Here is a 25,784-nt window from a genome sequence, read left to right on the forward strand (position 1 = left end):
GAGATGTGCTTCAGGGTACAGTAGCAGCAAGAGCCTCAGATAAAGTTGCCTCCCAGCTTGCTACCCTCAACTCCATAGTTAACTCGTCCATGCATCTCATTCCATATGCAGCTGATGGAACGAGCAAGGCAGCGGGTACAGGAATTGCTCTTGAGACACTCCTGGATGCGCTTGTGTTCCTTTGTGGAGCCCCTCAAGTCATCCTTCGTTAATACCCCTTTTGATGGCTCGTCCCTTTTCGGGCCCAAAGTTAAGGAAACTTTGACCAGGTGTGAGCAGGAAGGAAAGACTCTGTTTGCCTTCTGAGTCCGTTTTTACACTCCTACCAGACCCTACCCCAAGGGTCAAAGGGGAGGGAAGATGTTCTGAAAAGCCCAAGGAGCCTTTCAGGACACACGTGGTGAACCCCCCTCCAGGGGCAGAGGAGGGGGCAATAATGGAAGAAGATGCCCTCGCAGCAGAGGGGGTCCACAAAACCAGGGCGACAGAGATCACTTCTTTGGCAAGCCCTACCAGCGCTCCTGAAAGGAGGCCTGACTGTCCTACTCTGGAGGCAGTCGGGGGTCACTTAGCTTTGTATCCAGACACCTGGCTTAAAATTACAAACAATAACTGGGTACAAAGTATCATTTCCAGAGAATATTTCATTCCTTTCGCCACACCCCCTCCACTGACAAGAAAAATCCCGGATGTTCCACCTAGTTACAGGGAACAGGCAACAATTGAGGTCCAAACATCGCTAAGAAAAAGTCATCCAACCAGTCCCAGCAGAACAGATAGGATCTGGAACTTACTCAAGACACTTTTTAGTTCCAAAAAAGACAGGGGACTGGAGACCTATATTGGACCTCAGTAGACTAAACGGATCTGTCAAGAAAGAGAAGTTTCGGATGATCATGCTTCTGTCGATACTTCCCCTTTTAGGGAAAGACAATTGGATGTGCTCGATAGATCTCCAGGATGCGTACTACCACATAAAAATGGCTAGACCATCCAGGGATTATCTGCTCTTCCGGATGGGAGCCAATCATTACCAGTTTTGAGCCCTGCCCTTTGGTCTCACTACAGCCCCCAGAGTGTTCAAAAAATGTATGGAAGTGGTCACGGCTCACCTGAGATGTTCAGGATTCCAGGTCTTTCCGTACTTAGACGATTGGCTCCTCACTGCCACCACCAGGCATCAACTCATTCAAGCTGGGGACACCGCACTTTCACTCTGCAGTCAGCTGGGCATTACGATAAACTCAGGGAAATCTGCCTTGTCACCATCACAACATACCATTTTTATCGGAGCAGAATTGGACACCACCACCACCATGCTGAGACTTCAGTAGAAAGAGTCTTACTACTCCATTAGCAGGTCTGCTATCTGATATCCAAAAACAAGGCTCCAGCATCAGAAGTACTAAAATTGTTAGGCATGATGGCAGCTGCAATTTTGGCCATACCGCTGGGTCGCATGCACATACGGATTCTGCAATAGCTGGTGTTCACTCAATGGTCTTACCAAGAGCTCCCAATGCCTCACCTTATAATGATCACAAACTCATGCAAAAAGGATCTTCAGTGGTGGTTGACCTCTCTTCATGTCACGATAGGTCGTCCTTTCGTTCTTCCCCCCACCAGCAGTCACAGTGACCACGGACACTTCCTGATGGGGTAGGGGGCATTTTCATGGAAGAACAGCCCATGGCACATAGACCAGTCAAGAGACACATCTGCATATCAGTGTCCTAGCGATGAGAGCAATACGTTTTACCTTGCAGTACTTCCAGGACTCTCTTCCTCTGGGTACAGTTGTGATTCAGACAGGCAGCATGTCAGTGGTCTGGTACTTGAACAAACAAGGAGGAACCAGGTCCTATCCCCTTTGTTGCGAGGCCCTAAGAGTATGGCAGTGGGCTACATCCGCCCAGCGCTTTCTGTTAGCAACACACATCCCGGGGAAATCCAACGTGATAGCAGACAAGCTGAGCAGAGCAATTTTGTTGCCTCACGAGTGGTCCCTCAAGACAGCCTCGCTGTGACCTTTTCACCACCCACATGAACATGAAATGCAGAAGCTACTTTGCCCTGATTCCCACTCCGGGAGAAGCCCCAAGGGACGCACTCCTATACGATTGGCCTCCGGGTTTCCGCTATGCATTCCCACCAATCCCGTTGATACCCAAGGTACTACAGAAAGCAAAAGCCCTGGGAAGGATCATCATTCTAATAGCCCCTCATTGGCCTCATCAGATTTGGTTCCCCTTCGTTCGACTTCATCTTTTGGAGGACCCTTGGATTCTGGACCCAGTTCCAGATCTTCTGATGCACTCGTCGGGGGAACTTCATCCCTCTCTTCTGTCTGTGAAACTGACAGCTTGGCTGCTCCAATTCCCATCATAGCTAGGTTCCATAACCTTTCTAATGAGATGAATCAAATTCTCATATCCTCTCATAAATTTTCTACAAAGAAGCTATACCTTAGCAAATGAAAAAAATTTTCTGTATGGGCCTCTCAAAACAGCATTGATCCCTATCAAGCCCCTATGGCCTCCATTTTAGAGTTCATGACTATGATTTTCAACAAAGGAGTTGCAGCAGCAACAGTTCGTGTTCAACTTGCTGCCATTTCTAATTTTCACCTTGGATTTGAAGGATTGAACATTGTCACACAAACTATCTAAAGTCTTTCTCAAAGGGCCCGTTTCAGCCTCAGCACAAGCTCCTTGTGGTCCTGCAGAGGGTTACAAGCAGCAGAGAGACGAAAAGAGAGACTTTAAACTAATTAAGTATTTTTTCTCTCCCTTTCTACTTGCGACTGCATATTCTCGCTGAAAAGCGAGTTTCTAGCTACTCTTAAGAACTGAAAAAGCTTTGTTTTTGCATTTTACTGTTTTTGCACTTCTAAAAGTCGTTTTTGTGTTGTTTATCTGTTGTAGGCTACACACTCAAGTGCACTAGCCTGTTTAAAGCATTCACAGCATTTTTGTTGAGTTGCTGCTGTTCTGCAAAAAAAAAAAGAAAAAAACAAAACAAAAAAAAATCCTTGTTTTTCCACCTTTTCTGAACTAGAGTAGTCCAGATATCAGGTTTTGCTGAATTCTGGGCTGTGGTATAGTTCCTGTGTTGCCCATATCCTTACTTGGATATGATGAAGCTTCTCTGTTCAACAGTTAGAGTGGGGAGCTTTGAGCAGCCTATCTGTCCCTGGAGGAGTGGTCTCAGCCCAGCAACTAGTAGCTTATTGGCCATTTTGAGCTAATTCCTATTTCTTTCAAGTTCCCTGCCTTAAAACCCGCATTTGCATGGTTTTGCGCTTGTTACAGCCTCAGCACAAGCTCTTCGTGGTCATGCAGAGGTTACAAGCAGCAGAGAAACGAAAAGAGAGACACTAAACTGATTAGGTATTTTTTTCCTCTGCCTTTCTACTTGCGAATGCATATTCTCGCTGAAAAGCGAGTTTCTAGCTACTCTTGTTTATTTGTGTCTTTCGGCTTTTCCCGGTAAGGAGTCGCCACAGCGGAACTCTGGTCCGCTACTCTAAGAAGTGAAAAAGCTTTGTTTTTGCATTTTACTGTTTTTGCACTTCTAAAAGTCGTTTTTGTGTTGTTTAACTGTTGTAGGCTACACACTCAGGTGTGCTAGCCTGTTTAAAGCATTTACAGCATTTTTTGTTGAGTTACTGTTGTTCTGCAAAAAAAAAAAAAAAAAAGAAAAAAAATCCTTGTTTCCCACCTTTTCTGAAATAGAGTAGTCCAGGTATCAGGTTTTGCTGAATTCTGGGCTGTGGTATAGTTCCTGTGTTGCCCATATCCTTACTTGGATAGGAGGAAGCTTCTCTGTTCACCAGTGAGAGTGGGGAGCTTTGAGCAGCCTATCTGTCCCTGGAGGAGTGGTCTCAGCCTAGCAACTAGTAGCGTATTGGCCGTTTTGGGCTAATTCCTATCTCTTTCAAGTTCCCTGCCTTAAAACCCGCATTTGCATGGTTTTGCGCTTGTTTCAGCCTCATCACAAGCTCCTTGTGGTCCTGCAGAGGGTTACAAGCAGCAGAGAGACGAAAAGAGAGACTTTAAACTGATTATGTATTTTTTCTCTGCCTTTCTACTTGCGACTGCATATTCTCGCTGAAAAGCGAGTTTCTAGCTACTCTAAGAACTGAAAAAGCTTTGTTTTTGCATTTTACTGTTTTTGCACTTCTAAAAGTCGTTTTGTGTTGTTTAACTGTTGTAGGCTACACACTCAAGTGCTCTAACCTGTTTAAAGCATTTATAGCATTTTTTGTTGAGTTACTGTTGTTCTGCAAAAAAAAGAAAAAAAAAAACAAAATAAATCCTTGTTTTCCCACCTTTTCTGAACTAGAGTAGTCTAGGTATCAGGTTTTGCTGAATTCTGGGCTGTGATATAGTTCCTGTGTTGCCCATATCCTTACTTGGATAGGTGGAAGCTTCTCTGTTCACCAGTGAGAGTTGGGGAGCTTTGAGCAGCCTATCTGTCCCTGGAGGAGTGGTCTCAGCCCAGCAACTAGTAGCTTATTGGCCGTTTTGGGCTAATTCCTATCTCTTTCAAGTTCCCTGCCTTAAAACCCGCATTTGCGCTATTTTGCACATCGAGCAACGTCGCACAATGCCGTTTAAGCAGTTTTTAACAATTCCTGGCTCCACAAAGTCTGCTCCTCAATTTTTCCCTTAGAACTAGTCAAACTCTCAAAGTAAGCACTCAACTTTCATTCTACAGCCCAGCACTTGCTTAAATTTCTCTGTAAGTACTAACAAACTTTAGCACTACACCCCCTTATACTATCCAGAAGTACAAGGTTCCCTATTCGTCCATTCCGGACAATCAATAAACCAGTTCTTTAAACTATCCAGGCATGTTCAAAGCGCAGTTTCAGGTATACTCTCTAGATGCAACTATACAGCCAAACTGGAGGCCGAGCTCTCTCAACCCAAGACTGGTACAGTCAGGAGGAGAAGGAAACCACTCGCACCACACAACCAGTCTCACATAAACCAAATGCACCAGCAAACAAGACACATAAACTCGCAAAGACATACTCGGAGGCTCTAAATAAAAATCTGCCAAAGCAACAGAGACCTCCAAAGCAGACATCCAAGTAACCGCTACCCCACAACAACTTTCACATAACACATACTTCACAAAGTCCAGTGTGCCACACAGTCGCAGCCCCTAAGGCTAAATAACACACCTAATATATTAGTAATTGGAGACTCGATTGTCAAGCACACTGACGTCCCACTCACCAGACTGAACAAGGAGAAGGTCACTGTAAGCTGCCTGTCGGGAGCCAGGATCCGCCACATAACACAGGCACTCAGGTCACTCCACAGCAGGTACAAATATGACTCTGTCATTGTCCATGTTGGTGTGAATGACCTGAGATGTACCTCCCTGGACTACATGAAAAGAGACATAGAGGAGCTCTCTGATCATGTAGCCCAGGCCGGTATGACCTTGACCCTGAGTTGCATATTGTCCTCACCAAGAATGATGCCACAGTATAAAGACAAAATGATCAATTTTTACAATTGGCTAAGCTGTTGGTGTCATTCAAAGGGGATCCAGTGTCGGTCAGCCTGGGATGACATGCTCGACAAGCCACGTTGCTTCGCTAGGGATGGCTTGCACCTGTCACCCTTAGAATGAAAAACCAAAACCAAACTAGGAAAAACAAAAGCTGACGACCGCAGTAGAATCCAAGTAATTTTATTAAAAAGTTGTTAGCGCTTTCATGCACATGAATTGAGTGCACTTCTTCAGACAACATTACAAGAAAAAACACTGAATATATATAAACCATAATTAGGAATCCATTAAGATCAGCTGATTTCTATTAACTTTTAAAGAACCATTCCATTCAAAACCTGCCATTTGTATATTCTTAAATATTTAGCAAAAAATATATATACTAGTGCTATTTTAAGCCAGGATATACAAAAAATTCCTATTCAACTATGAATTCAAGAAGCTACTTAAAAAATTTTACTAAAAAGGATATATATGTATGTTATAATATGTGAATATATAAAAAAAGAGAAACATTTTTTGAAACAAAATTGTTCAACGTTCCAAGGCTTTCAGTTTGAGTAAACATTTGATGGAGCAGACATCGTTAATGCCTGGGTAAACATAGGCATTAGTTTTTAGCTGCCACAAAAGTTCCTGCTCCTCTAACTTTAAATGCCATGGGCCACCCCTGGGATTCTTGGATACTTACTGAACCACCATGAATGCAAAACTGTGAGAATTAAATTCAAGAATGTGTTTGGCCAAGGCATTAGTATTGCTACCCTTTGTTATAGCATAAACATGTTCGTAAATTCTTTGTTTTAGTTGTCGTTCAGTTTTGCCAAAATAAAAAGTAGGGCAAAACTGACAGGTAGCAATATAGACAACACCTTGGCTTTCACAATTGAATCGATTGGTAATGTTGTATTTGTCATTCCTCACACAAAAAGAAGGACATATAATAGATATAGATAAAGGATATAATTTTTTGAGCCTGGACAGAGGATCTGAATTGCCTAAACAAAGCATTGTCTTATAATGTTGAATTCTTTTGGCTGCCAAAAAAAGCAATTACTATAAAATGGAAATGAAAGTCTAACCCAGCTGTATTTGATGTATTGAATATTATAAAAGAATTGAAAGAAGGATCTTCAGAAAAGGAAAGGGACAACTTGCATATAAATTAATTGAAATTGTGGGAACAGTACATGCAGAATAATGTTCAGGATGTGGAGGAGTAAGGTTTAAGGGAAGGCAGGAATTCAGCAGTTTGTATAATGCTGGACTGGTTATGATTACAGAAATAAGATATGTGATGTGTAATGTATGTAAATGGGAAATGTTAATATGTTTCTTCATTTTAATGTATCTTTGCCTATGTTTTAAGTGATAATTTAGTAAGGGTGTTTAAAGCATGGATACTTTCTCTGGTCCTACTGGTTCTTTTCCCAATATGCATAGAAAGAAAAAAACTTCCCAAAGAGCCCTTACCAACACTGCGGGGTTAGTCAGTGCCTCATCTGATGGTGGGTGAATCTGTAATTGCCATTAATCATTTGTCAGACCACTTATTTTCTCTTGCAGCTTCCTCTGGTGCAGTCCTTTCAGCCACCTTGAACCAGGCGTCAGCCATGTCCTCTTCTCCTCTTCTGTTGTCCATTCCAAACATGGAAGAACCATTTTCTCTGGGTCAGGCAGACTTTATGTGAAAGCTTCTTGAGATAGCTGTGGGAAGAGACCTCTAAACAGGGCAGAAGTGCCTTCTGTCACTCAGTCCCCAGCCAGAGTTTTACCTGCAAAGAGAAAACATTGCTTATCTGAAGACGTCAGTTAGAATAGTTTTTCTTAACTTAGCCAGGCAGTGATTACAGGCTGTTAATCTTGGTGCTCAGAAATTCTTACCTGAGTTTAATGTTAGTATAGAAATTCCTGAGGAAAATATGTAAGAGAATTATTCTGACATAGATAAAGACAGGGCTGCTGCTTCACTAAATTCCAAAGCCCAGTACTCTGATTCTGAAGTGACTTGGTCCTTGCAATCTCCTTTGGAGTTTTCTTTTATACAGACAGTAGTAATGATGAATGAGTTTTTTTTGTGGGAATAAGTAGAATGTTCCTCCTGAATTGAGGAGATGTGGTATGTTTCAAGTGGATTTGCCTTTTTTTTTTTCACCCTTCCTTCCTATTTTGCCAGCCTTGGAGATTGTGTTTAATGCTGTCTGTAGTGGTCCTGATTCTCAGCCTTCAGTTTCCCAAAAGGCAGATAGACTTTATAAAGTTCCTCAAACTGATAAATATTTGTTTTTACACCTTAGGTCAGATCCAGTGGCAATATCTACATATTTGCCATCTGATAATAGACTACTAGTTTCTACCAATCTTTCCTCTGTGAATAAAGAAGGTAAGCTATTGGACAGGTATGGTGAGTGAAGATTTCTTCCACTTTGGCAACCAGAATTCTTAACTATCAAGCTCGCACGTGGAGATTTATGTTTTTTGTGCAAACAGTATGAGGGATTTATCTGTCACTTTTCCTGCAGAAGGCAGATGTTCTTCGTGTTTCAGTGTTGCAGTCATTACATTTAGGTAATCTGCTGGCAGGTTGCCCTCAGTCAGCCTGAATTCCAAAGTCTTGGGTCCTGCGTCGGTTGCTGTCTTCTCTTCCATGACGTCAGGTCGTCAGGGGTATAAAACATGCAGCCGACGCCATTTTCTTTAGTCTTTCTTGCCGCGCGGTGCCCGAAGCAGAAGCATTTCACAAGTGCCGGTCGGCCGACTACTGAAATATTCGAGTTTGAGTTTCAGAACCGAAGTCTTCACTAAAGCTAAGTATCCCGTTGGGGACACTTTTTTCTTGCTTTTTACCGATGTCAGAAAAAGTTAATAATTGTATTTATTACTTGTGGGAAGCAAATACCTCATAAGGATTTCCATTTATACTTTATTCCTTGCCTAGGCCCTGATCACAACGTGCCTGGCTGTCGGTTTTGTGCTAGATTTAACCAACACACTATTAAGCGTCGGTATATTTTTGCATCAAAGTATTTTGGAAACAGATTTAACTACCCAGAAATGTCGTTGGATAGCTATCCGACTACCGGAGTATATAAAAAACGCAAAGAAAAGGACAGAGAAAGGCAGTCGAGATCCAAAACCGACAACAAAGCTTCCCCTAAGCAAGTCGCCGGTTCACCAGTACTCAGTGAGGCGATTTCGCAGCCCCTGATACCTGCTACCTTCGATTCACAGGCCTCTACCGACACCCATGTGGAGTCCAGCATGCTGCAAGATACTCAATGTATTGGACTGATGGAAGTATCTCCCTCGGATGGGTCCGGAGCCGCTGAGCAGGCACCGGCTTCTGAGGGTGTATTCAGACCTCAACATTTGTATATCAAACCGACGACAGCTGCAAAAGCAAAGACAAAAGCAACTACTAAAACTACGAAACCGATGCATGAGCCACGTGCACAGTCCTCTCTGCCTAAAAAACAGATGATCAAAATGTCTGAAGACCTTATTACCTTGATCAGGGGTACCCATCCCCCTCCAGATAAGAGACCTAGGCAAGACATGGATTATGATTCTTCAGATCAGGTTTGTATTTCTTCTGATTCCTCTTCTGATCAGGAATTCTTCTCCCTCAGCACAGGCCTTTAGCCATTCTCCCTGTTTTAGACATTGTGGATGATGTGTTTTCGGAGTCAAGCTTGACCCCTGACTCCTTACCTCCGGCTCCCAGTAAGCCTGACAGATATTACAGGGTCCCTGACTCAAATAAATTTTTATTTAGAAACCCTGCTGCTGATCCTGAAACTATTTTACAGGGTCCAAAGGGAGTTAAGGGCTCAAGTTCAAAAACTCCTACCCCCTCTGATTCAAGGACACTGGACAGATGGGGAAATAAGGTTTATACCTCTGCAACCTTGGCAATCAGGGCCTTAAACTGTCAATTTCATATGCAGACGTACCAACAACATGTTATGGGATTGCTGAAACAGAAAATTATGTTGATTTCAGAATGTGCAGAAAATAAAGAATTGCAGGAATTATTATATGCAGCTGCACAAGTTGGAAAGCATACTTTGAAATGTGGTTTTGATTCCTTAGAGGCCGCTTGCAGGGCCGCAGTTACTGGATCTGTGATTAGGAGGCATGGCTGGTTAAAGGAACAAAATTTGCCTGATCATGTTGAAACTAAATTGCTAGATGCACCTTTACAGCATGATTCTCTGTTTGGTATTAAGGCAGAAGAGGTTTTAAAGAAAATGGAAGACAAAGCTAAGTCTATGCAAATTGTTAGACTTCTTACAAGTACAACCACCAAGATTCAGTAGACACTGGCCTACAAAACATCGGTCCTTTCCTGTGTTGGACAGAGCTCAAAGGGGCAAATCCAGACACCCTAAGGGTTCCAGATACCAGGCGCAAGATTCATACAGGTCAAAGCAATGGGGGCGCATCCACCTCCAAATCTGGAGGAGATAAAGCACAAACCTACAGAAAGCAATCCCAATGACTTCCCTCTGCTTACACCAAGCACTTATCTTTTGGCAGCACCCATAGGGGGAAAATTAGCACTTTTTGCTCAAAATTGGCAGTTAATAACCCAAGACAAGTGGGTACTAAACATCGTATCACAGGGATACAGATTCCATTTCCACACTATGCCAGTGGCAAATGGTTGGACAGATCTGCAAAAAAATTCATGGGCAGAGGCACAGAAACAGGTTACGTCCCTCATGGATTGGGGGCCATTCAGACAGTACCAGAACAAGAAAAAGGACAAGGTTTTTACTCAAGACTGTTCTTGGTACCCAGAAAGGACAAGGCCCAGCGGCCAATACTGGATTTCTCGATTTTGAACACATACCTGGACATTCCAAAATTCAAAATGCTGACTTTGCAGCAGCTTCTGCCCATGCTGGGCAAGAATGCTTGGCTGGTGACTTTAGACCTAAAAGAGGCATACCTGCATGTCCCAGTAAGACAATCGTGCAGAAGATACCTCAGATTCAAGGCTGGCTTAATGCATTACCAATTCTCTGCACTGCCCTTTGGCTTATCTACTGCGCCCAGGGTCTTTACAAAGTGCCTGGCACCAGTAATTGCATTTTGCAGACAAAGAAGTACACAAATATATCCTTACTTGGACGACTGTCTCATTCAAGCAGAGAACAAGGACACTCTTCTTTGACACCTGGCATTTGTGAAAAGGCTTATAACATGCCTAGGGTACACAATAAACGAAAAGAAATCACAGCTGGTACCCTCTCAAAAGATAACATTCCTGGGTGCAAGCTTGAATACAACTGCCCAGATGGCTTACCTCACGTCAGACAAACAAAGGTAACTGACTACTTACTTCAAATTGATGGCAACAAAAACCCAGTCTTCTGCAAGACAAATTCTGCAGGCTCTGGGCTTCATGGCATCCTGCATCCTACTAATTACATATGCAAGACTGCTTATGAGGAAACTTCAGTGGTACCTAAAAGGTTTATGGAGTCAACATTCACGCAGTCTGGAAACAATGATTCCTCTGATTCCCTGCCTGCAACAGGAGTTTCTATGGTGGGCAAAGGCCTGTCACCAAAACATGGAACGGCCCTTCACTCTACCCCCTGCCAGCCAAACCTTAACAGACGCATCAGATTATGCCTGGGGGGCCCACATGGCAGGAAGATGCATTCAGGGCATATGGACACCAAAACAAATGCATCTACATGTCAACCAGAAAGCGATGCTAGCTGTTTAAAATGCCCTAACAGCCTTCAAGGACTTACTTCATCCAGGACAACTACTGATAAAGACGGACAACACCACAGTCATGTGGTATATAAACAAGCAAGGGGGGGCACACACTCATACCCCCCTTGCATATTATCCATGGCACTGTGGGACACAGCTTTGACCTACCAAATACATCTTCAAGCTCAATTCCTGCCAGGAAAACAAAACACTGGCAGACGATTTAAGCAGAAACCTTATGGATCCTCACGAGTGGAAACTAAATCCACAAGTCTTCAGCATGTTAACAGAGAAATGGGGGAGCCCAGACATAGATCTATTTGCTTCTCCTCAAAATTATCAATTGAAAAGATTCTGCTCAAGGACTTATCACAGACAAGCATGGAAAGTGGACGCCCTATCCTTCAGTTGGAAAAACCTATCAGTTTACGCCTTTCCTCCTCTGCCTCTTCTACCCAAGGTCCTCCTAAAAGTCAGACAAGAGAAGCCAAAGATGATATTAATTGCCCCGGACTGACCCCACCAATACTGGTACCCAATCCTAAGGAACTTGTCTCAATACCCAGCTTGGATCTTGCCTCAAAGCCCACAACTACTGTCCCAGCAAAACAATCAGATCCTGCACAACCAACTACAGACTCTGAACCTGGCAGCATGGCTAATTATGTAGTCATACAAACAACCCCTCTCAATAAAGCTGTGATGGATGTCATTTTGGAAGCCAGAAGGCCTAGTACTAGAAAAACTTATGCTGACAAATGGAAGAGATTCTGTGCTTGGAATCAAGCACAATGAACTGATACAGCAGAGCCAAATATTCCTCAGATTTTACAATACTTAACTGAGATGCTTGAATCTTTCTCATCAATAAAAATCCATGCCTCTGCCATTTTGGCTCATTATAATACAGAGCCATCAATCTTTTCTCATCCTTTACTAAAGAAGTATCTTAGGGGAGCCAAAAATTTAAGGCCTCCTAGAAGATCACCATTACCTGCATGGGACCTCAATTATGTGTTGGAAATGCTCACCCTGCCACCATTTGAACCAGCTGCAACCGCTGATATAAAGTTCTTATCATGGAAGACAGCTCTGCTACTAGCAATTACTTCAGCAAGAAGAGTTTCAGAGCTACAGGCCTTCATGGCTGTAGAGCCTTTTATCATATTTTACCCAGACAAGGGTGTCTATGAGGACAAATCCTACTTTTATGCCTAAGGTGGTTTCCAGTGTGACTCTTAACCAAACAATTCATCTGCCAACTTTTTATCCAAATCCGCAGAACAAGGCTGAGAGAATTCTGCATTCCTTGGACATACACAGACAGCTAAGATTCTATTCGAGCAGGACTAAAGCTCTAAGAAAAAATGAGCAATTACTAGTGTCATATGCTGCAGGATCAGAAGGAAAGGCTATTTCAAAGCAGACAATTTCAAAGTGGATAAGCCACTGCATCTGTTTCTGCTACTTACACCATGGTAAGCCTGTGCCCAAGGGCATTAGGTCTCATTCCACCAGAGCTGCAGCTACTTCAGCAGCCTTTCTCAGAGGAGTACCAACCAAAGACATTCTAGAGGCTGCTACTTGGAGTTCTGTTCACACCTTTACAAAGCATTACCATTTGCCTCTCTAAGTCCAGGGCAGGCTTTGCCACTGTAGTGCTGCAGGGCCTTATAGCCGCACCTTATGCTGTTTAGCTCCAGCCTCCCAACCACAGCTTTGGGATTCTACCTAAATGTAATGACTGCAACAGTGAAACACGAAGAACATAGTACAGTTGTGTACACTTACCATAAATGTAGATGTTCGAGTTTATTCACTGTTGCAGTCCAGGTTACCCTCCCGCCATCCCCCTGTCATTCTGAAGTTTATCTTTCCTTCTCTATCTTCTACAACCTATGTGGTGTATTTGCTTGTAGATGAAGGTAAAGGTTATACTGATGCATATATATATATATATATATATATATATATATGTGTATATATATATATATATATAATTTTGCTATCTTTTTGGGAGCACCTGACATCGGGGGCAAGAAAAACTAAAGAAAATGGTGTCTGCTGCATGTTTTATACCCCTGACGTCATGGAAGAGTAGACAGAAACTGACGCAGTACCCAAGACTTTAGAATTCAGGCCAACTGAGGGCAGCCTGCCAGCAGATTATCCAAATGTAATGACTGCAACAGTGAATACACTCGAACATCCACATTTATGGTAAGTGTACACAACTGTACTTTTTATCAGAGTCCTAATGTTTCGAATTTTTTCGTATTTAAACATGCGTTTGTGTGCGTATAATTATTCTGAGTCTGTGTCTTGGGCCACTGCCACAGTGTTGGAGATTTGCCTGGTTATGTAAACAAAATTTTGAGATGAAGTAAAGTCTGAAGTTTTAACTTCAGTTTTAGATAAGGAAGTTTTGTTTGGCCTATTTTCCACTTAGGTCCTCATACAATTTGATGAAAAAGGGAAATGAATACTGGGAGTCTGAAAGATTTTTCAAGGTGCCCCCACATCTCTGTAAATCTCCCAAATCCTGTTTGCCTTTTAAAAAGCTGAACAGGCAATCCTTACCTTTTCTAGCCAAACAGGGAAGCAACAAAAAGAGATGGCCAGAGGGGAATAACAAGAAGCAAAGACCTTTTTCAAAAAAGAGATGGATTAATACTTCAGAATGACTATGACAGCATTCCATCTCCCTGCCCAGTCATTCAAAGTATCTCCCAGAAAATGGATCTCTTCATTCCCCTTTGGAAACCGATTGTATCAGACTCTTGGTTGTTAAATGTGCTGCATTTGGGTTAGAGCTAGCACTGGATACAAAACTTTCCTTTCAGGGTAATTCCTTTCCTCCCCACCCTCTGAACCAAACAGAATTTTTCCTCAATTTCTTCAGCCCAGGCATCATAACAGTTGTACCTTTAGATCAAAATGACAAAGACTTCTATTCTAGAAGGTTTCTGGTACCAAAGAAAAAACTTTCAGGGAGACCAGTTCTAGATATGTCTTTCTCAGTCTGTTTGAGAATGTGCCAAGTTTTAAGATGTTGACCCTTTAGAACTTATTGCATCTCATCTCTTTTGTCAAATTTTATGGTAACATTAGATCTAAAAGATGGCCTGTCATCACATTCCTATAACCATTGGCTTTGTGTTGCCCACCACTGCTACCAATATGTGATGGTCACCAATACGCATCATCCACACACTGGGCCAGTAATCAAGGAGCCTGAATCCTCACTACTGACACTGGAGAAGGACGTGTACTCAGAATACAAATGAATGCACTCAGTATTTCCAGATGCAGACCTGTCTGCATCAAGTACGATATCTCTTAAGAGCACACAATGAACAAACTCAGCCCAGGGTTTTGGATATCTCTATATTTGTCTCACTCCAGGTCCCCAGTAAGACTCCACACTGGTACAGTTGTAGGGTTAGGTCCTCAGCTGAGTGTCCAAGCGAAGTCCTCCATCACCCTCTCTGTAAACCCAGTGCTTCGTGTCCCTGCCCAAGTAGTTGACACATAGACTCTTTAAGATTTAATTTTCACACACACATGCACACACCTGGGAAAGGCTGTCACAGATTACATGTTCTACCAACTCTGCCCAGACTATAAGGTAGATTCACTGCCACCACAAATTTACTATAACGCTCTTACAAAGGGTATCCAATTATACTGTGTAATATTAATACTAGTGCAAGTGATAGTTCACCAAGATGGCTAGGCCTTCTGGAGTGGCCCACACAGTGTCACCAAATAAATATAAGTACCCTCAAAGGTTAAATACTTTCTACAAGGACCAGCCACAATAGAAGTTTGAAATTAATTTAATGAATAAATAAATAAATAATAAAAGAACATGAAAATATTGAATATATATTTACAGTAAACCACAGAGTTCAAATCACAGAAAATATTGAAATTAACATTGAGGGACAGATTCGTACAAATAAAGAAAAACTCTCTCTAAACTATGCTTCACTATATTCCTGATTAATCTAAAAGAATTACTGTTTCCTAGATGAGTTACTTACTACTTCAAGGCAAGATGCTGTGGATGAGGGTCTTTCTAGTTAGGCTTCCTAAACAGAATGCTCTGTACTTTGAGATTTCTCTTTTTAATATCAAAAATATAATTTCCAAGATGGCTAGCAGGATGACCTCATCTGGTCACCTAACTCTAGGTTCTCATAGTATTCCCCTTTGAAACTGAGTCAGGAAATTAGCACAGACGGCCACATTATACATCCAAATGTTTATGGCAGGGTGTATATCATAAGTCCGAACACACAAATGTCTGAACGCCAAAACTTCGAACTGGGAAGTTTAAAGTCTAAAAATAACGAAGCCGCGGAACATCAAATTCTTTCCCAGGGAAAGAATTCAGTGGGCCGTTTCCACGGCTTTGCTATTTCCTCCACTGTGGTGCAATCTCAGAATTGGTATATTTTAGTAGAGGAGAAACAGTATGTAGTGTTCGTGTGTTTCCACGTTTTGTACCGGAACAGCGATTTTTTTTCCCTGGGAAAAAAATCGCTGTTCTGAGTGTTGGCAGTTTTCAGTTTTCGAACTTTTGGGTTTGATATTTACATAGTCGAAGTTTTGACACTTTGACTATGTGATATAGGCCCTTTATGGCAGTGCCTGGGGTCGCCTCCCCTCTTTTCACTGAGCTAATGGCAAAGGTTGTTTCCCAGACACAGCATCTCTGGTCCTGTTCAGCACTGTGGGGTGCCGTTTTAATGGTTTAACAGCTTATTTACATTTCCCTTATTTATCTTAGAGTAAGTTAGCTGGTTAACCTCTGCTGTGCCAGTATCTTCTATTAAAACATATACATTTAATTCAATTGCAATAATACATATAAATTTATTTTCAGCAGGGTGCAATGTTGATACATTTTAGCACAAGCAAACCTCACAAATACATTTTCAGCACAAGCATTGGTACAAATCAGTTTGATATACAAATGATGTACAGTTCTAATATATTTCTAATACAAGCATCTTGTATAAATCAGTTGGATATTCACAGGACATAACATTCTTTACAAAACTCCAGTTGGCCTTGCTGGCACTTGCCTATATCATCACAGGCTTCAGGAAATTTCTCAGATGCTGTTGTGCTTGGGTCATGCTGTCAGTTTTCTGTGTTACCCTTTAGGTTTCCCACAGCTCCTAAGGTGATTACAGAGTGCGTAGCTCCAGTGATAGCTCATTGCAGACTGAGTGTCATTAACATGTTTCCTTATTTAAATGCCTAACTTGTCTGTGCAGTCTCTTTTCAAAGATGTCAAAAGTTCTGAAGATGGAATTTGTCTCTTCTTACCACTCTGGAGTTTCAGTTAGATGTGCAAAAATCCTCCTTGACTCCATTACATACAATTATGCTTCTGGGCTGCATTATGGACATTTCTCAACAGAAGTATTTTCTTACACAGAAGAAGGCGGATTTATATCTAGAAATTTCCTGAGCTTCTCCAGTCATTCTCAAATCTCTGCAAGAGAATATTTCAGGATCCTAGCATTCATAGCTTCTGTGATTCTAATGATTCCTCTTGCCAGATTGCACTTGAGACCATTGTTTTTTTTTTTTTGTTAAAAAAAAACTTGGACATAACATTTTTATTCTCTTGAATTTCATATTCCAGTTTGGGGTTTGTCAAAAAAGAACACAGGTGGAGACAGCAAATGGCCCTATGTCTGGGTCACCCTTTTCTTGTCAGATCAGATCTCATTCTCTAAGTACAGAAACCTCTTGGGTAGCAGTTTCTTTGAGGGTAAATGTGCAAGGTTTCTGGAACTGCTGTGACAGACCAAAGTACATAAATGTCAGAGATGATGTTGACTGTGATTCATGCCTTAAAAATGTCTTAATCATCTATGGTCCTCTGACCTTTACAGGTGATTACATACAACACCAAAGTGATGTGGTACACAGAGGGGGGCACCAGGTCATACCCTCAGTGTTGGCTGGCTATGAAGGTTTGGCAGTAGCTCTTAAGCACTCCTTAACCTTCCAAGCATCTTACATTGTATCAGAGCAAAATATAGTGGCAGGCAAGCTGAGCCAGGGCCAGGATAGATCCTCACAAATGGAAACTGAATCAGAGGAGTCTTCTGGAAACTGATCCAGTTGTGGGGGGACACCTCAAATAGATCGGTTTGCCTCCATTCAGAACATACAACTAAATAATTCTGGATCAGGGCTCCTTGCCAACAAGCCTGGAAAACAGATACATTTTCATTCCCATGCTCTGGAATATTGCTTAATGCATTTCCACCATTTCCACTGATGTTCAGAGTAATTCTAAAGATTCAGAAGGTTTCTACAAAAAATCATTGTGTTGATTTTATTTGGTCCAGGCAACTTGGGTTCTCCATTCTTAAGGAATTGGCCTAGGGCATTTACTACAAGCTTCCTCTCTCACTGGACCTACTCACACAAAACCAGGGGAGTGCGATGCCCTCTAATCTCAAACAACTTCAGATAACTGCCTGGATTTGTCAATTTTGATACATTTTAGGCACTTCTTTCATGAGGACATGGAGAAGATTCACAAGGCAAAAAGAAAACATTGGCTGTCTAGTTGATGCCTGACTAATAATCCTGCACCCCATCAGGCATTATGTACCACTGCTTATTAAATATTTGTGTGAGTTGTTTTCCTCTGACATTTCTTATTTCAATGTACAGCTTGTGGCTTTTCAGTACGTCTGTCCATGGATCGTCCCCTTTCTTCTCTGTTTTTGGTAAACCAGTTTCTGAAGGGAGTTTTGCATTGTGGGTATCCTAGAAAACAGGTGACCCCTTCCAGTATATTGACTTTGTGATGGAGAAGTTAACTATGTCTTCTTTTGAACTAGCTTATCAGGTGGACTTAACATTATTTATGTAGAAGACCACCTTCCTTTTTGCTGTGATGTCTGCAAAAAGAGTATCCGAGTTGCAAGCTGTCATTGTGGGTGAACCTTGTCTGGTCCTCTGTAGAGATAGGGTCACATAAAGTCCAAATCCCTAGTTTATGCCAGAAGTTGTTTCAGGGTTTGCATTTAATCAAGCCTTCATTCTCCCATTTTTCTATCCAGTCCATCAGATCTAGGGAGAAAGGCCTGTACATAGTCTGGATGTGCATAGCCAGCTCAGGTACAATCTCGACAGAATTTAGTCCTTTGGAAAAGCAGATTAGTTGTTTATTTCTTATAATGAGACAAAGAGGAAGCAACCATTGTCAAAATGGACTATTTTCAAGGTGGTTGTCCTCAGCTTTTGCTTTTTGTTATATCCACCTTGGTAATTCTGTTTCAGGCAGTATCAAGGCCTGCTGTACTACAGCCTTGGCATCTACAGTGGCATACTGTAAATAGTGGAATCTACAAGCATTCTAGCGACAACGACATGGTCCTCTGTGTACTTCAGCAAAGCATGACAAACTGGATTCCTTTTCTAGGTCCTTGACTGGCTTTCCTAGGACCTTTCTCTTAGAGCAATATCATTCCTCCTCCTCATTTGCATAGGCCTATATGGCCAAAAGGCTACTGCAGCAGTTAGAATAATGAATACATAGTACAGTAGTATAAGCTCTATTTAAAGTAACTGTAGAATTCTTCACTGCTGCAGTAGCCACACCCAATCATCATCTCCTTAATTCTGGATATAGTTTGTTGTTGGGATGTAAAGTTTTTGTTTACTTTTACATCCTTCTGAGGTTCAGGATGAGCAAGCTGTTTCTCTCTTCATGAGCAAGAAAGTCCTGAAGTTTTCTACACTCTGACTGCTGATTTCCCTCCAGGTAGCTAGCCAGTCATGTGTTAGAGTGTACGTGTGGGAGGGAGCCAGAGTTTTGTGAAGCTGGCCGGTGGTGTATCCTAGGCAAGATGCAACCCATATAAACAAAAGGCTACTGCAGCAGTGAGGAATTCACACACATGCTGTTAAGATAAGTGCAGCTAACGCAACTGTACTTTATACTGCAATATGGTAACAATGGAAAATGTTACTATGGTTTGTTTTTTGGTCTGTTAATGTATGTGCACTTACGTTAGTGTTTAAAATGTGATGATTTAACAAAGATGTTGTAAAAGAAAAAAAGCACAATGTGCAGTTTCCTTAGTCTCCACTAGGGTAACAATGCCATGTCCTTCTATTCCCATGTTGCAGTATTCAACATATGGGTTTACTGCTCTTACTGCCCAAACGTCCGGCCAATATCCAAACTTTTTCAGTCACTGTATGGTGCATGGGACGTCTGACGTGGGTAGTGGAGCATGGGCCATAAAAGTGATGTCTACACACACCAGCCGTCTGAGCTTCTCAGCCGCCAGTCGAATGCCAGGTGTTTCTGCCTTCATGGCCATCGGATTTCGAGAAATCTGATAAGTGTCCCACTGGGGAACCTTTCAGTCTTCTTCTTTAATTTAATGCCTGTTCATGTCATCCAGAAATGGCAAGTTTAAGTGCAGCCATCAGATACCTCACAAGGACACCCGCAATCAATGTCTCTTTTGTTTCGGACGGTCGCACGACTATAAGGCCTACTCCCTTTGTTAGGCATTTGTGACCAAAACCTTATGCAGCCATCTACATGTGCTTAACCTGTGTCTAGAGAATGAAAGATTAAAACAAATAGCCTTAGGGATGGAGGGTTCCGCCAACGTACCTGCTGAACCGTCAAAAAAGAAGGCCAAGACTGTCAAGCCTACAACTACAGCTGTGCCTCTTCTGCCCAATCCTCATGCTGTGGCCGACATCGGTCTGGTAGAGGAATTGTGCTCCACCACCAAAGTTATTGCAGATATTTCCACGGAAGCCGCACAGTCCCGCAGGACCACATTCATAGAGGTTTTTCTGATGTCAGTTTCCAACACCGGGGGGGGTAATCAGCGATATCAGTAGGTCTGTTGGATCCCTCCAGTTCCTTACATTCACCTGATTCCAGACCTTCCTCCTTTCAGACGCCTGCCAGGCATCTAAAAAAGAAGGAAAAGAGGAAGCATATATCAACTCCTACTGAAACGTGTGACTGGCAGGCTTTCAGACAGTTTGTTTAATGCCTTCATGGCCTTATGGCCTGCCACTACAGGGACTGCTAACATCCCTCCTCCTATTCTGAGTCCAAGGCCTCAAACTACAGACCCATCCATGAGGGAAGAGGAAGATCCATCTAATTCCTCATCTGAAAAATCACTTTCTTATACCTCTCAGCTTTTTTCTCCCTTGGGGTATGGTTCTCCAGAGGAAGACCCTGTTAACCCTGACTCTGCAGCTGAGAATTTGACCTTTGGGCAAACCATTTCCAAGATGAAAGATCATTTTAAGTGGGAATCCTCTGAAATGATAGAGGTTCACAAAAGGTATTATGACCTCATTCAGATGGATTCCCCAAGCCTGTCTGCTGTTCCTTCAGTTCTGCCTGCCTTCATGGATGCCTTTTCCACAGAATCTTTGAACACTGTCTCACAACTCCCGGCTGTATGCAGACCGGGTAGACTTTGTTCCCCACCTGGCTGACATCCCCTCCCACCTTCTCCCCTTACTCTTGCCCTCTGACTTCAGCTTCATCATCAAAAAAATGCAACTTCTTTAGATTCCTTCCAGTTCCACCTCTAATTCTAACCCCTTAGTCAATACCCATATGTCACTGCTAGGACACTTTATCTATCCACTACACTTTTCTCTTTACACCTCTACTGTTACTCTATACTTAAGCTACTAACGCCTCCTGCTTTTCTTACTTAACCTGTTATCCAATTTCCCATCTCTTTCTCTTCTCCTGCTACTATACACCCTACTATATTTAATCTTTGCTCTCTCTGTTGCTATACTCCCCTACTGTGGCTAACTTGCTCACAAGTCAACTGTATAAAGCAAGATATGCAACCCCTACTAACAATGTTCACCATTATGTAATGCCTCAACCTAAAGCTGTAAAAGATGTGTTTAGTCTATGTAAATGTATTAAATCTTAAGCTTCAGTGCTATGTTACTAGTCAGTGTTAAGTTTGGCACTGTGTAAATTTGAATGCTTCGGTATACACCTTATATTTTGCTTAAAATTTAACTGTGGAGCTTCTGCTGAAAATGGACATGCATCCTGTCGGACTTTCCTGGTCAACAAATGTAAAATAATAAATTATAAAGTCCCTGAAACTGCCAAGTGTCTGGTTAAGTGTCCTTCAGCAGTCCCAGCCACCGTCTCCATCTCCACAAATAAGGCATCAAAACTCTTACCCACCACCACCATCCTCCCTGCTGACAAAGACAGCAAAACCATGGAGCATCTGGGTAAGAAAATGTACACCTCTGCTACTCTGGCCTTCAGGGTTACTAACTACCAAACATACATGGCTAAGTATGCCTTATCCCTCCTTGAGAAAGCCTCCAAGGAACTGGCTGATACACTTCACTGTTTTCCCTTCTGGTTTTCACCTTCCAGGTTACCAGGCTCTCTATAAAGTGCAGTTATGATGCTGCTGAAGCCTCAGTAAGGTCAGCAGCATCAGCATCTGCCTTAAGAAGATATTCCTGGCTATGCCTCCAGCCACTTCCAGATGACTTTAGGGCAAATCTGATTGATGCCCCCCTGGATAGCACAGCTTTGTTTGGTACCAAAATGGCTGATTTGTTTAAATCATTACAGCAGAAGGGGAAAGAAATGCAGGATTTAAAGTACCTGTTAGTCTTCCCTATTCCAAAATTTGCAAAGAAACTACCCAGCTAAAGCACAGTTTATTAGAAAACATTCTCACCCTACTGTTCCCACAAGGCCTAGAAAACCAACCAAAAAGCAAACCCCTCCTACTAGAGCTACACCCACCTCTAGCCAGAGGCCGCTCTTTCAAGACAGGACAGGCAGCATCTGATTACCTGCCAACCTTTCAACCTCCTCCTCTTCCTTCTCTTCCCCTGTCAGTACGTTTCACCCACTGTCTTCCTGTGTGGGCATCCATCACCTCAGATAAATGGGTCCTTTCAGTCATTCAAAATGGGTATTATATGACTTGTCATATGCCCCCCAAAGTGAAAGGGTATTGCACAACCTCCCAAACAGCAGTTTCACCTGTTGCAGCCAGTACTACAAATGCTGCTGGCTTAAGGCATCATTGAACCAGTGCCTCTGGCTGTGAAAGGAAGAGGTTTTTACTCCATGATTTTCCTGGTCCCAAGAAAGGACTGTCCAGAGAGACCAATTCTGGATCTTTCTCTTCTCAACCTTTCCTTCAGGTTCCTACCTTCAGGATGTTGACCTTACCAGCTCTTTTCCCTCTCCTGCTTCCCCAAGGGTTTAATGGCCACCTTAGATATAAAGGATGCCTACTTTCGCATCCCCATAAAGTACACCTTCAGGAAATACCTGAGGTTCTTGGTGGGCCCTTCTCACTATCATTTCTCTGCCTTGCCCTTTGGGCTTTTCACTGCACCCAGGGTATTCGCTCAATGTTTGGCACCAGGGATTGCTTTTTGCAAGACAAAGGGAATCCAGATATTCCCTTATCTGGACGACCTACTGATACAGGCAGACTGCAAGGAAACCCTCCTGCAACGCATATTCCTTGCTATTACCCTCCTACAGTCCCTGGGATTTCAAATCAGCTTCCCAAAATCCCATCTGGAACCTTCTCAAGACATTGTCTTCTTGCGGTGCAGAACTCAAACAGACATTATGAAAGCCTACCTGCTCCACTAAAAGGTGGAGAGCTTGACAGAACACCTACTTCTGGTCCTTCAGACAACAGAAATGACAACAAGCAGTACCTCAGGCTCCTGGGCTACATGGCAGCCACTATCCCCATGTTACCATTAGCAAGACTCATTTGAGTAAGTTGCAATGGTACCTAAAGTCAGTCTGGACCCAACACTCCCACCCCTTGGAGTACAGGGTTTCCCTCTTGCCCTGCCTCAAACTAGAGATCCAGTGTTGGTTGAAACAAGTGACCCTCAATCCAGGTCTTCCCCTCCAACCACCCTAACCCACACAGATTATGCACACAGATGCCTCAGACTTCGGCTGGGGAGCAACTCTGGGCCATCAAATGTGCAGGGGCTGTGGCCAGAACCACACAAAAAAGAACACATCAGTTTTCGAGAGATGAGGACAATTCTCCTGGCCCTTTGAGCCTTCCAACCCTATCTACACCAGGTACCACTAAAGTTCTTTACAGACTTTACCACTGTACTGTGGTATCCCAACAAAGTGGGGGGGGGGGGGCAAGTGTTACTTGCTTTACAGACTAGCTCTCTTAGTCTGGAATGTGGCCACCTCACAGGGTGTTACCCTGCAGGCAGTCTACATTCCATCTCTACAGAACTCCCAAGCAGACTCTCAGCAGAATCATCACAAACAACCACTAATGGATGCTGCACAGGGATGTCTTCCTGGACCTGGTCCATCAGTGGGGTATACCTCAAATAGACCTGTTTGCCTCCTCCATCAACAGACAACTTCCTTGTTTCTGCACCAGGCTACCACATCCTCAGGCATTGGCAACAGATGCCTTCTCAATCTCTTAGAAGGGGAAGTTTCTCTATGCATTCCCCCCTTCCCACTCGTACTGAAGGTCCTGCTGAAGATCCAGCAGGGCAGACCAAAAAATCTTGTTGGTGACTCCCTACTGGCCAAGGAAGCATTGCTTCTCCTACTACTACAACTATCCAAGGGCAATCACCACACGTTACTCCTCAGAGTGGACAATCTCACACAGCACAAGGGATCCCAAATCCACCCACAATGGCAGTTACTACACCTCACCCTGTGGTTGATAGGATTCTGGTCCCCTTCAGACACCTTTACAGTGAGGACATGCTCACTGTCCTGCAGGAGGCCAGGAAACTGAATACAAGAAAATTTACCTTTCACAGTGGAAGAGATTTTCTATATGGTGTCACAAAAGATAGTTGGACCCGCTTGCAAGTGAAACTCCTCTAGTTCTGTCTTACCAGTGTGAACTACTACAGATAGGATTGACCTATTTTAAAGCCCACATGTCTACTGTTTCAGTTTGCCTTCCTCTGGATCCCCCTAGCATCCAGACTACCAGCTAAGTTATTTCTTAAAAGGGTCCTTCACCTGAGGCCCCCCAGGAAGCCATCTCCACCACCATGGGATCTTAACTACATTTTGGAAAAGCTTACGCTTCCTCCATTTGAGCCAGCAGACGCTTCCCTAAAACTTTGTAAATGGAAAACTGTACTTCCCATGGTCTTGATTTCAACCAGAAGAGTGTCAGAGCTACAAGCCCTCATGGCCATTTCCTGGTATTCCACACTGATAGGGTTATTCTTAGAACTAACCCTTCCTTCATGCCCAAGGTGATGAATGATCTTTCCCTGACTCAAGCCGTCCACCTACCAGCCTTCTTCCCTAATCCACAGGGAGACATTGAGAAAGTACTTCACTCCCTGGACGTGCACAGACAACTCAGATTTTATTTGCATATTTGCATAAAACCAAGTCTATCAGACAGGCTGATCAACTCTTTGTGTCCTTCCACCCCAGACCCCTAGGGAAGGCAGTAATTAAACTGTCTCAACCTGGATTTCCAAAGCCATCACCTTCTGCTACATATGCCATAGGAAATCCCTGCAAGGTACTGTTGAAGCAGACTCCACCATGGCTATTGGCTCCTCTGGAGCCTTCTTCAGGGGTTTGGATACCTCTATCATTCTTGAAGCAGCCACTTTGTCATCAGTGCACACCTTCACCAAACACTTCAAGTTGGACCATATTTTCAGAGCTGTCTTTCATGGATTCCTGGAGACCACCTCTAGACCACCACTCCCTTCACAGTGAGCTTTGGCAGTCACCCATATGTTGAGTACTGCAACATGGGAATAGAAGGACATAGAAAAGTTGTGTAAAATCTTATCATAACCATAGATATCCTTCTCTTCCATGTTGCAGTATTCCTTCCCTCTCTCCTTCCCCTTGTGTTACACTGCATTTCCCTTTCTGGGTGGCATAGGACTGGCATTGCCCTTACTAGGACTAGTTCTGACTGGGGCTTACAGTTTTATGTCCCACTCTGCACTAGCCACGTCAGACATCCCACGCACAATACAGTGACTGAAAACTTTTGTATACTGGCTGGACATTCGGGTAGCAAGAGGAGTAAACCTTTATGTTGAGTACTGCAACATGAAAGAGAAGGACATCTATAGTTTATGGTAAGATTTTACATACCTTTTCTATGTACATGTACTGCCAGAGTGTGCACAACCCCCTCCCCCACCGGAGAGGCGAGTGGTCCATGTTTCTTCACTCTTCCCCTTCCTGTGTGGCTCCACCAGTGGCAAGACTGCTAATCAAACCCTGATTTTCTCTGTCCCAGTGTACTTTCCATCCCTCTGTGCTACAGAGGTAAGCTAAGATTTACAGTTGTAATGGGTGCACCAGTTCACCTGTAAAGCTCTATTGCACTATTGATTTCTTTACATTTGTCTGTTGTCCAGTATGTGTGTATTTATTAAATCAGATTGGTTTATATTTTTGCATTGACATTAACAGTACTGAC

The 25,784-nt window shown here is 42.9% G+C and overlaps 1 protein-coding gene across 2 annotated transcripts in view; it reads left to right on the forward strand.

Moving 5' to 3' along the window:
* HECTD4 (HECT domain E3 ubiquitin protein ligase 4) overlaps window positions 1-25,784 on the forward strand; it is a 5,422,508-nt gene that overhangs the window by 3,120,584 nt on the left and 2,276,140 nt on the right. The gene's annotated exons all lie outside the window — the stretch shown is intronic.

Source organism: Protopterus annectens, chromosome 4.part0 (assembly GCF_019279795.1).
Source record: "Protopterus annectens isolate FY-2018-M chromosome 4.part0, PAN1.0, whole genome shotgun sequence".
Lineage (NCBI taxonomy): Eukaryota > Metazoa > Chordata > Ceratodontiformes > Protopteridae > Protopterus > Protopterus annectens.